This window comes from Rhyacophila brunnea, unplaced genomic scaffold, assembly GCF_057557595.1.
Source record: "Rhyacophila brunnea isolate RB1 unplaced genomic scaffold, BYU_Rbru_1.0 scaffold_9, whole genome shotgun sequence".
Lineage (NCBI taxonomy): Eukaryota > Metazoa > Arthropoda > Insecta > Trichoptera > Rhyacophilidae > Rhyacophila > Rhyacophila brunnea.
The window spans coordinates 5,724,818-5,737,419 of NW_028233361.1; the positions used below are offsets into that span (position 1 = coordinate 5,724,818).

General features: G+C 32.0%; 1 long non-coding RNA gene across 1 annotated transcript; it reads right to left on the reverse strand.

The window, feature by feature from the left end:
- Nucleotides 1-5,766: 5,766 nt before the first annotated feature.
- LOC147063197 (uncharacterized) lies at nucleotides 5,767-7,434 on the reverse strand. The gene is made up of 3 exons (XR_015072060.1): nucleotides 7,372-7,434; nucleotides 6,788-6,979; nucleotides 5,767-6,372 (listed from the first exon to the last, which is right to left on the reverse strand). It is a non-coding gene; the product is annotated as an uncharacterized LOC147063197 (long non-coding RNA).
- Nucleotides 7,435-12,602: the final 5,168 nt, after the last annotated feature.

The window sequence follows — 12,602 nt, forward strand, 5'->3', positions numbered from 1 at the left end:
ATTATAGGTAGGTACATAGGTACTTACCTAATTTAAAATGTATCCAAAAATATGTTTGCCAGTCACTCGCGAGTTTTGGAAGTTGTCAGGTGTAAAATGTATCTGAAACCGTGGACTCGCAGGGGGAAGGTGTTCCATGTCAGCTATTTTCTGGTATTTTCGGAGGTTAAGCCTGAATCTTACGTAAGATTTATAGAAAAACTATTTATATAATTATGAAGCTTATTCATCGGCAAATATTTATGTTAAACATTTGATAACTGCATAAAGTATTTTTATGACGTAAAATAATATTCTTTGGAACCTTGAAATGTAATAATTGATAACGAAGCCATATTTTTGTGACATTAATAGACTGTGTTGATAACCGTTTTTTCCACTAAATATTATGTCAAAACGTTTATTATAGATAGCTTTAATGTTATCAAACATAATGTAGTAAAATATATTCAGTATAATTATAATATTTGCAGTTTCTGTTGGCTCTAAATCTAACGGAATCGACTGGATATTTTGTTATTAAAATATGCGATAATTATAGACATTCCAAATAATCTAAAGCTACGTATCAGAAGGGTTATCATTAATCATTGAATAAATGATGAAATATCTTGTTAAATATAAATTTATAATACTAAATAGATACATTTTAAAAACAACCATTTCACGAAATATTTGATCAACTCGATGGGACGTCAGACCGCCTGCAAATTTGGCGTTAGATGTATGGAATCTTCAGCTGGTGCTATTTTCACTTCATATGACCAAAAAAATACGCCAATCCACGAATATTGTATAAAAATATGTTTATAAAAGTGAATGCTACAAATTGAGCACAAAAATATGTGATACAAACATAAATTCGGACAAATTATTCAAAAGGAAAACATATTTTGACATTTGAGGACAAAACAAAAAAAAATCTGAAGAAATTTGTATTTGCGTCAATTCTACGTTATGTCATACTAAATCATACATTACAATTTTTAACACTGTTGCAATCTATTTTGCCTAATATTGCAACATAGCAATCAGTTTTCTGTCCCTTTCTATAACTATCTCCCTCTACATTCAAAATAATTATGATTGTAGTAGGTATGTATTTTATAAATTGTGATAGATTTTATTTTATTTCAGTGAAATATATCAGGTCGTCCAGTATTGCCATATCTACTAAAATATTATTGGATTGATATTTTAGTAAATAATTGAAAGAAGTTTTTCACCATTTGTATCTACTATTAGTTTTACTATTTTTATTTAATAAATAATACACATGAGGTTTTACGAATTTCACATTTGTTATTAAACATACTTACATAATTTAGAACACCTCAAACACATCGCGAAGTAAAAATATCTATATTTTTTACTTAGCCAAATTATGAATCTACCTAGGTTAGGTACCTACTGATATTTATATTACAGAAAATTTAACTTTTACTAAATTATGAATTTGCGAGATTATAATAATACAGATGATTTTAAAGAATACTTTCATCAAATAATAACATAATAATGGATGCCTGTACTTACATAATATTTTCCAATGAAATATTTTTTTCTTTTAAATTAACTTTAATTTCGAAAGTTTAGCCTGGCAATACTATGAACGTCATTTATTTCAGCGGGAATGCGAAATTTTCATCCTCGGTTTTTGACGTAGGTACCTAACAATATTATCACAATTATTTATATCGATTGTACTTACAAAAAATGCCACGAACTCACTATCCGATGGCTGGAAGTTCCAAAAAAAGACGTAGGAGAAAAGATGGAAATATTAATACATTAAAAACACAAAGGTTTGAATTTATTATTTTATAATTTGACATAATTAAAAACCACATTTCACAGAAAATTTTGGTTCACAATATTTATTTATCTTGCAAAAGGAAGTTTTGCGTATTACTTATTAATACACACAATTAAGTATAATGATCATTTGTACTTATATTATGTTTGTGCCATGTCTTATTCGAAATTAGTGTGTCTGTGACAAAAATTATAATCTGGTACAATAATTAATAGCAGCTATACATTTTGTTTTCTGTTAACTATCTACTAAACTAATATTTTTGAATGTATTATAGTATTGATATATTGCCGAAGACTATGCCTGAGCATGGAAATCCTCAAAGCATACTACCTGAACCAGAATGTCATCCCACATTTGAACACGAACACGAAGAATTTATTATAGAAAATGAAATTGAAGATTCAAGCCCTAAATTCCGTGTAGAAGGCCGTAGAATTATAGACTTTTCATATTTTTTCCAACAACTTCAATTAATTAGCCACCATGATTCTCCATTTAATTGTAATTTATCACATTTAGAAATTTTTGGGGAAAATCGGGATAACTTTAGTAGTACATTTTTTATCCAATGTAAACTTTGTGGTAAAAAATTAAAATTATATACCACTGAAATGAACAAAAACAAAATGAATCTGTGTGACGCATTTGTATCCAGTATAATCAGTATCGGCAGTGGATTTTCAAATCTGGAAGAAATGTGTTCAGCAATTGACGTACCATCGATTACAGCAAGAACATACAGAAAGAGTCAACAGAAGGTGTACGAGTGGTTTGAAGAAACCAAAAATAAGAGTATGGAAAACGCTGCGAAAGAAGAGCGAAAACTTGCAATCGAAAATGGTGACGTCGATTCTTCTGGTATTCCCATGATATCAGTTGTTGCAGACGGCTGTTGGTCGAAACGTTCATACAGATGCAATTATTCCGCAGCATCTGGCGCTGCCACGATCATTGGTCAAAGAACCGGAAAGATTTTGTACATGTCAGTGAAAAATAAATATTGCGATTTGTGCGCCAAAGCTAAAAATAAAAATATCCCTGCTCAACAACATAAATGCTTTTTAAATTACACCGGTCCGTCAGCTGGAATGGAATCTACAGCAATATTAGAAGGCTTTAAAGAATCTATTAATACACATGGATTGATTTATTCAAAATTGATTGCTGATGGAGATTCCAGCACATACAAAAAAATTCTTGATTGTCACCCATATCCGAATGTAACTGTCGAGAAAGTTGAATGTAAAAACCATTTAATTAGAAATTATTGTGGCAAAATAGAGGCATTAACCAAAGACACAAGATATCCCTTGAATGTAAGAAAAATCATTGCGTCAAGAAAAAGACGTCTGCGGAAAGCCGTCATAGGTGCAATCAAGTATAGAAAACTACAAGATAGTACTTTCGAAGAAAAGGTTATCGCTTTGAAAAAAGATTTAATTAATGGACCGCACCATGTTTTTGGAGACCATACTTCTTGTCTACCATATTTTTGTACAAATGAACCAAATACAGAGGACATGCTTGATGTAAATTATGTACCAGCATTAAAAGAATGCAGTCTATTTTCTCAATTAATGATATATAATTCTCGTTTGGTGCTAAATTCAAAAAGTTTAATTTATAATTTTTCTACTAATATTTCAGAATCTTTTAATAACATGATTGCAAAATTTGTAGGCGGCAAGAGAATTAACTACTCTCAAAGACAATCGTACATGGGACGATGTGCAGCGGCGGTAATCGCATTTAATACAAATAAGTTACATTGCACAATTCAAAAACAAGTTTATAAAAATAGCCCAAAAGCCTTCATAAATCGCTTAGAATCAAGAAGGTTGAAAATAAATAAAAAAGAAATAGGAAAACCTTGGCGAAAACCAATACATTCTGTTCCTTTATCTAATCCAGATTATGGAGAGAGTTGCCAAAAACCTGATATGGACAAAAATCAATATCAATTGTTAAAAGAAACTTTTTTGAAAAAACTCAAACTGACAAACTATGAGAGGAGGGATATAGAAAGACGCACTGTATTACAATCTGAATGTGCAGAATGGCTAGAAAGGCGACGAAACCTTCTTACTGCCTCTGTTTTTGGAAAGGTGTGTAAGCGGCGAGAAAATACAAAATTTGGGCCTTTGGTAAAACGTTTATTATATAGCCAATCATTAGCCAACGTGAAAGCGGTAAAATATGGTAAAGAAAATGAATCAATAGCTTTACAACAGCTTAGTGTACAAGAACGAATTAAGATTGAGAGATGTGGATTGTTTATCGATGATGTGTATGATTTTATCGGTGCAACGCCAGATGGCATCAGCGATGATGATACAATTATTGAAATAAAATGTCCTTTCTCAGCTGCTGGAATAAGTGCAGATGAAGCTATTGTACAGAAAAAAATTAAATTTTGGAAAGTAGATAAAGACAGGAATATGGTAATAGATAAAAATCACGATTGGTACTTCCAGATTCAGGGGCAGCTTCATATTACTAAGAAAGATGTCTGTTTATTTGGAGTTTGGACGGGACATAATTTTCCTGTTAAAATAGAATTAATCAAAAAAGACGAGACATTTTGGATTGAAAAGATTGAAAAAAAGATATATCACTTTTATATGAATTGTCTACTGCCAGAAATAGTAGATCCCAGAACCAGTAGATCTATGAATATTAGAGAACCAGAAAGGCTGACTTTCTAAATTTTTATTTTAAATTTTATTATGCTTAATATATTTTCAACAAGTCTATATTACATCACTATTTTATAGTTCATCAAGATATATCTAATTTACTAATATAGTTTACTGTTACTAGACACCCACAACGAGTGTAATTTTATGAAATTCAAAATAATATGTATACTTACATCTAAATAATGATACCTAAAGATCTTGCTGGCGATTCCACTGTGCCATATTTTGTATAAGCATTCGTCTCTGCAGCCGTGGAGTTTGGTCCCGTGTAAAAATTACATTTTGTTCTCAAGGTCAAAAACCAAATTGGTTGTGCCAATGGCTTATAACCATTCCTCATAAATGATTATAACTGATATCACCTCATAACTGATCAGTGCCATGCACGAGTTAACTCGCGGGATCTTTTAAACGTCATAACTTCTGAATGAACTGTTTGTGTATATTTTCTTAACAATATTTATCATTTTAGTGTGAAAAAATTCACGTTAAACATGTTGATTTGGTAAATTTTCACAAATATTTATCATTCTATTCTTATTTCATATTTTTTAAGGGATTCATTTTATTCCAAAAATAACTGACCTACAAGTACCCACCTGGTAAAAATTGGATTTGGATTGGATGGAATTTCCTAGTAGATTTTCCAACTAAACAATATGACGCTTTCTATATATTATTTACTGTTAGTTTTGAAATTATTGTATTTGAAATAAATAATGTATCAATAATACACATAGAAATCAATAGATATATAAAATAGATATCACAGTTTAAAAATCAGAAAGATCAATGCATATTACCATTGTTTATGTTACAATATAAAACAACATTTATCATTGAACGTAGGTACCAAGAAAAATAGACTTCATTAAAATGTGTCAATATAGTATATACCCGATATAATTATATAAATTATTATATTGTTAATTACTCTGTGGGGTCCATATATATTATATACTGCTTCAATAGTAATTTAATTTTGTACTTGATTTACTTATTATATGTACAAATGTAATATACTTACCTACTTATTAGGATATATCTTGGTGAATTTTAAAATAAGAGGAAATTAAATGGAGGTCATCGTGTCTAACTATATGTCAGCCGTTGTTAAGTCTTATATAAATATTTATACATTATTAAATTGTTTTTCTGTTTTTTATTGATGTAAAGACATGGCATGTATTCAAAGTAATAACAAATTAGCTGTGTACTATTTATTTAACTTATATTAAAACCCCAAGATTGATTTCGTCTTACGACATATTTTATTCTTCTAAGTTTTACTATGACATTGTAATATGAACCATGGATATAGTATAGTACTTAAAAAAATCAAAACTGGTAATATATTATTTCAATATTTAATTGTCAATTTTCATTTGAAGTCAGCATTTAATTACTGGTATAACACATAATTATTAACTGATATCTACAACTTCAGATGGACAAATTAATTGATATATCATATTATCAGTTTTCATTTCCTTTCAACAATGTATTCATTCTAGCAGCTATTTTAAATATCTTACTAGTTTTTATGTCATGGCACCTTACAAAGGCTCCGAGCAACCGTATACTGAGCTTCGAGAACAGATGTTTACGACGGATACTGGGTGTGCGGTAATTTTAGAAGTAACGGGAGATAAAAGAACGCACCAAATAGCCTCCCATCACGCTGAGAGTGAATACGCAACTTTGTACCTGGCCCGGCCACGTGCTGCGAGTGCCTGAAGAGAATCCCAATCTGGTTTGCCTGTTCTTCAAGCCAACCGGATTCCGGCGTCCTGGATGGCCACTAAATACTATCTATATAGCATATCTGGCGGAGTTACGGGCTGCTAGTATGACCTGGAACGATGCAAAAAAACTAGAGTGACAGAGATTCTTGGAGGCGCCGCATTGTATCCATATGCTGCAACTAAGATGCGGATATAGCCGAAGAGAAGAAGTAATATACAGTATCTAGAAAACTTAAAGCCTTTGAAATGTGTGTGTATAGATACATGCACCTTTCATTGGTGTTGGAAAGACAATTTTTCTAATATCAAAGTGATATTGAGACTGAAAAAGACAAGACTTGGAGAGTAAGCTCTACCAAATGACATACCTAATATGATACAAGTAACTGATATGCACAATTATATTATATTTTATATTACGAATCAAAATAGCAACTTTTATATCATTATCGATAATAAATTTAGTGCAAAAATGTTTTTATAAAATTGTTTTATTTTTTAAACATTAGTCACTTTATATTTACCTTGTGTAATTGTACTATTAAATCTATAAAATGGGTGTATATGCTTGATGGTCGACGTCATAAATCACGCCATGTTCGAATCGTACGCCGAAAGTTGGATTTATTTCATTATTAATTAAAAGATTTATTTCATTCCATCTTATTCATATGAAACCGTCGACAAGCAAAGATCTCGGTAAACATTTTCTCCATCTGCAAAAAACATAACATAGGAACTGTTAATAGTGTGATTTTTAATCTTTTATAGTTGGCGACTGTTTGAAGAGTGGTAATTAAAACGGATTAGTGATAATACAAAGCATCAAAAAAGATTGATTAACTAAAATAAAGTAATCAGGTAGGTAACATGTTTAATAACAACTAGAACGCCTTAGATTATTTCAAACAAATATATATGAAATCACAGGTTTTATATAATTCTGGAATGAATGTAACTAACCTCAAAAAAAGGATTGTATTACGTCGGAATTATGAAACATTGAAAGCATGTATAGACTAAGAAAACAATAAATAAACACTTGAATAATATATGCAAAACACACAGAATACTACGATAGTAATAAATAACATAATATTGTACTTACAGATAGTGTTTCTTATTCCTGATATAAAACACAATTGTTTTAGGTACCTTGCAATTTGTAAACATAATATTTGACACTTTTGACAGCAGAGAGATTTTTATATTAGTCTATGGCCAAAAATACGGATTTATTTGGCCGGCTAATAAAAAGATTTTAATAAAGCAAGAACATTTTAAATATGCGACAAATAAATAAAAGTATATATAATATAGTTGTTAAAAAAATCCGTGTACATTATAAAATATATTTAATATTATAAATACATATATTTTTTAAATTTATGTTATAATTTGTAAACGACGAAGCACGTCAGCTAATACGCATAGTAAATGTTTAAACTTCGGTAATCAAATTCGAATGTGACAGAAAGAGAAAGAATAACTTTTTAATCATATTAGCATGCGTAAAAGAGATGTAACATAATATCACTTTCACTTTAAAAATCATACCTAGTATTCAATGTCATAGTTCAACTTTAAATGAAAAAACAGAAACTCTAGGTAAGCATGTGTGCCCTTAAATAAAATTAGATTTAGTGGTAATTACCTATATTTTGTTACACATTTCTTAAATATTGGAGTCATGAAAGAAAAATAAAAAATACTATTTTAAAAAATGGGGCGGCATTTTGGCCCTGCCTAGGGGTGTAATTTGGTCAAGGGACGTCACTGTGCTCCAGCCATTCCCATTCGGATAGCGAACTCTTTCTGCAAAATGCCATCTCCCGTGATGTGTACCCCCAGGTGCTTGAAGCTGTCGACGCTCTCGATGTTTTGTGCGTCGCTAATCAGAGGGAAATCTGGATCAGGACAGGTGATATTACACAAAAGTCTAGTAAAATATATTATTATTTTTCAACACTTTTACCCACTGCGGTCCGTCAAAAATTAGAAATTGGATAAATTCGCCCTTTCAAATATTTTGTGCACCACTGAATTAGATTGAAATAGAAATTTAGTATTATGGCATGGCCCCCACAAGGGAGGGTTGACAGGGATCTAGCCTGGGGGAACGGCGTGGCGGGTCGACCTGCTAAGTGATATGAACACACATCACAAATTTGCTCGAATAGTAAAAAAATCGCCATCAGTAATATTAAGATTTTAAAAAATATGGTTGTGCGATGCAATTTGATGTAATGATATGATGATTGATACACTTCAATGATAATCCACGTGTAGAATTTGGGAAACCCTACTGTAGAGCAGGATTTCGCATACTAACTTCCGCGGAATGTGAATGGGTATTCCACGAATTTATCAGAATAGTACCCTGTGTGTCAAAACAATATATTATTGTTTTACTTTCGTTAACTACGACATATTTATGAGAAGTAGGATTTTCTTATTGTTCTGCAACAAAGTCAAAGTCCAGGAAAGGCTCGACACCACACATGAAAATTCAACTTTCTAATGAAGATTTGAAATTCAAGGACCCAAAATCATCGAAGTCATTTAAGAACTTCATTTATATATAAGATATTTTAGAAATAATTACTAAATAAATAATTAATGTTTTTTTCTCGTGTTTTTTTTTAAATTTATTGATTATGTTATGTATATTATATATTATCTATTATTTACCTACCCTACAAAATAAACAGTGTTCCGTTAAAATTTCACGATTTTCGAAGTACTGTTCAATCTCAGGAAAAGTTTGGAAAACATAGGTAGGTAATTGAAAACATAGTATACAATGTACTATGTTTTTTGATACTTCGATTTTCTAATGTTTGTTTAACCCTTTTCTTGGCAATGTATCCTATAGTATACGCTGTATACATTAATTTTTATTTCCAACTTCCCAATCGGTAATGTAAGTGTTATGTGATAATATACTGGTATTGACTCTTGCTTTAGCCAATTCGTGTAACTACTGCCATCTACATTTTCTTCATTTAATGTTTCTTGACATTCAAAGTGACACATCTTTCAAAATGGCGAGAAATCTTGGCAACATGTTTCCTGCTGCTGTAAGTTTATATTATATTTATATAACTATAAGATATTTCTTCAAAAAATGGGATAAATTTAGTTACATAGGTTATGTGGAATGTTGTAAATGTATTTTGTAATCAAAATATGAATTAGATCTAGCTTGTATTTCGCTGTGAAGTTATATGTATCTTCAGGGATACATTGCCAGGCAACCAAACTTTGACATTGGAATTTGTCTGTATCCTTGAGTATACAATGCCAAGTTACGGTATCAAAAATTGGTACCTATGTTTTTTATAATATATGTATAATTATTATTAGGTATATTATACTTATTATTATATACTTATATATTTCTTGTTTATTTGCAGTCATCAAGAACTCAACGAATTATGACACTAGTACCTAGGTATACTAGGAGCTGATTCTGATATTGAAAGTGATGAAAGTGATGACGAACCTACCACCCCTCTTGCTTATATTCATGAAAAATATCAAGAAACAAGGAGTTGCCCGAGAAATTTTGAGTATGCAACTGAAACAATCGATAATTCAGCAGTCGCTCAAGAAATTACAGTTATAACTGATAATTCTAACATTGATGTAAGTGTTCAGGAATCGGGAACAACTTCACCAGGCAAAAGAACTGCAACAAGTACAGCTCGTGGAAGGCATTCTGTAAAACGTGCCGAGAAAATGAACTTGTCATGGGCTGATGATCACTTCCAATCAAAAGTAGAAGTTAATGAAAATAGTTTTACTATGCCAGACGATATAAAAACACCTTTGGAATATTTTCAATTATTTTTCACAGAAAACATTTATGATATTATAGTAGAAAATACTAACTTGTATTCGACACAACATTCCGGCACTTGTATAAATACAAATGTATTAGAAATTCGAGACTTCTTGGCTGTCGAACTATACATGGGAATTGTAAAGCTACCTGCTTACACGGATTGCTGGTCCCAAGATATGAGGTATGATAGAATAGCCAATATGCCACTCAAACGCTATCAGGCTTTACGACGGTTCGTTCACTTTATGAATAACGAAAAAGCCGATTTGAATGATATAAAGAAAGACCCTTACTAACAATTATACGACATAATTGTATATCAATAAAAAAGGAGACCAAGAATTCGATAGACGAAATGATGATACCCTACAAAGGAACAAGAGCAGGTTCAAGACGCCAATATGTAAAAAACAAGCCGAAAAAATGGGGTTTCAAAATGTTTGTTAGATCAGGAGTGAATAAATAATGGTTGGCTTCTTTATCGCCGAGAACTGGAGTTGCTAGAAAATGGAAAGGTCAAACCGTTACCACTTAAAAAATTTAGAATGAAAGTTGCCAATGCCCTGCTCCTCAAAAACAGGATGAAGCGCGGACGTCCTAGTACAGATGTCATAAGAACACCACCAAATAAAATAAGAAATCCTGTGAAACCACGACCAGACGATGATATTAGACTGAATACTATCGGTCATTTTCCAGAACACCGACAGAAAGGCAGATGCAGATATTGCAACTCTGGACAAACATCGGTATTTTGCACCAAGTGCAATGTTAGATTGTGTTTTACTGAAAAAAGATATTGTTTTTTAATGTATCATACCCAATAACCCATGTATATTTAGATGTGTTTTTAAATTCTATTATTTGTTAATTTTATTATTAATTATTACTTTATATTAATGTGTGACTACTTGGCAATGTATCTTATAGGATACAGTCGTAAATAAAGAAAATGGAAAATCTATTATTTTTTTAACCTGCTTCCTTATTTCACACGCCACTTTGACATACAAACACACCAAGAAATATTTTTTTTTTTACACAGCACTAGTCTTGCCAAGATAAGGGTTAAGATAACTGAAAATAAATAATAAAATAGGTAAGCAAGTACATAATAAATTTGCAAAAACAATAAATTTGCAATCAAATATAAAAGGGATGACTTTTTAAGTCTGTTAAAAAGCAGCACTTTGCCTAGGGACGTCACTACAGGCATAATGTATTTTAAACCCTTTTAAACAAAAGATACATGATCTATAGGAGTAGTAATTCTGGCAGGCAGTTTCAAAATTGGTGGACCGAAATGTATGGAGTAATTCAAAAAAAGTGATTAAGCTATATGACGTGTTCTATGTTCTGTGAGTGATATCTAGAACATCATCATTTTTTAAATATAATTTAAAAAATATATTTTTTCCACACTTAACTGCCAGCACGTCAGACAGTTGAAAAATAATATTTGGGAAATGTTGGCATTCGTACGCAAAACGGTTCGCCAACCCTGCCCTAAAATAAAACTATTATCTACACTTAGAAGCGCGTTAATTAGGAGACAGTGATTCTCGCTGATCTCGTTGACAAAAACCTGATGATGTCACCAGACGCATCTGAGGTGGTGCCCTTCAATCTGAACATCCAAATATGAGAGTAGATCACCATCCCCTTGAAGGAGATCAACACTACCATCCAGATTCTAAGGCTTCCATCTGAGGATGTACCTTACTGTGAGCGCCTTTACAATATAGGTAGGGGGGACGGTAGTCGAGGTGGCTGGCATCCTCCAAATTTTGTTTATTTTTCCAGATGCGTCCTGCGGGCTTCATATGAGACAATTAAGACCAATACACTGAGTAAGCCAGTTCCTGACTGGTTATTGTAACTTCGCGGCCAAACTACATAGGATGTGTGAACATGACTATCAAAGTCTGAATAATTTATCTTCAGGGACTGCCCGTCGATACTGTTTACTAGAGCCTGTCCACACAGGCCTTATTGATCTTACCAAGCAAGGCCAACATTGAGGTATTTAAACATTTTGCTGTGTCGTATGGGGTACATAACTATTGTGATTCTTTCGTAGATTTATTAATTTCCCTCAACTCCAGACTCCTCTGCGATGGCACAGTTTCAGTAGGTACATTGGTAAACAGGAGACTGAATATTGCTGGGGAAGTCATGGCCAGACCTGGGGACCTATCCCATCGTCTTTTATGCACACCTGTCAACATCTGAAAGAGCCGGAGTTAATACACTGGATAAAGATCTCCTTTCACTCCTTTCGGTCAAAGCTTCTTGGTGCCGTCTAGGTAAAAGTAATAAATTTGACTATCCAAAGGGTCACCATGTTCAGTACGCCTTAGTTCTAGCCCTGAATGACTGTATTTATTTTTTCCAATGATTATACATTCGACGAGTGCCATGTCAGCCAGGTATTTTTTAGTACCTACAATATATCATATTATATAGGACGAGGAAATTATATTGTATGCAGG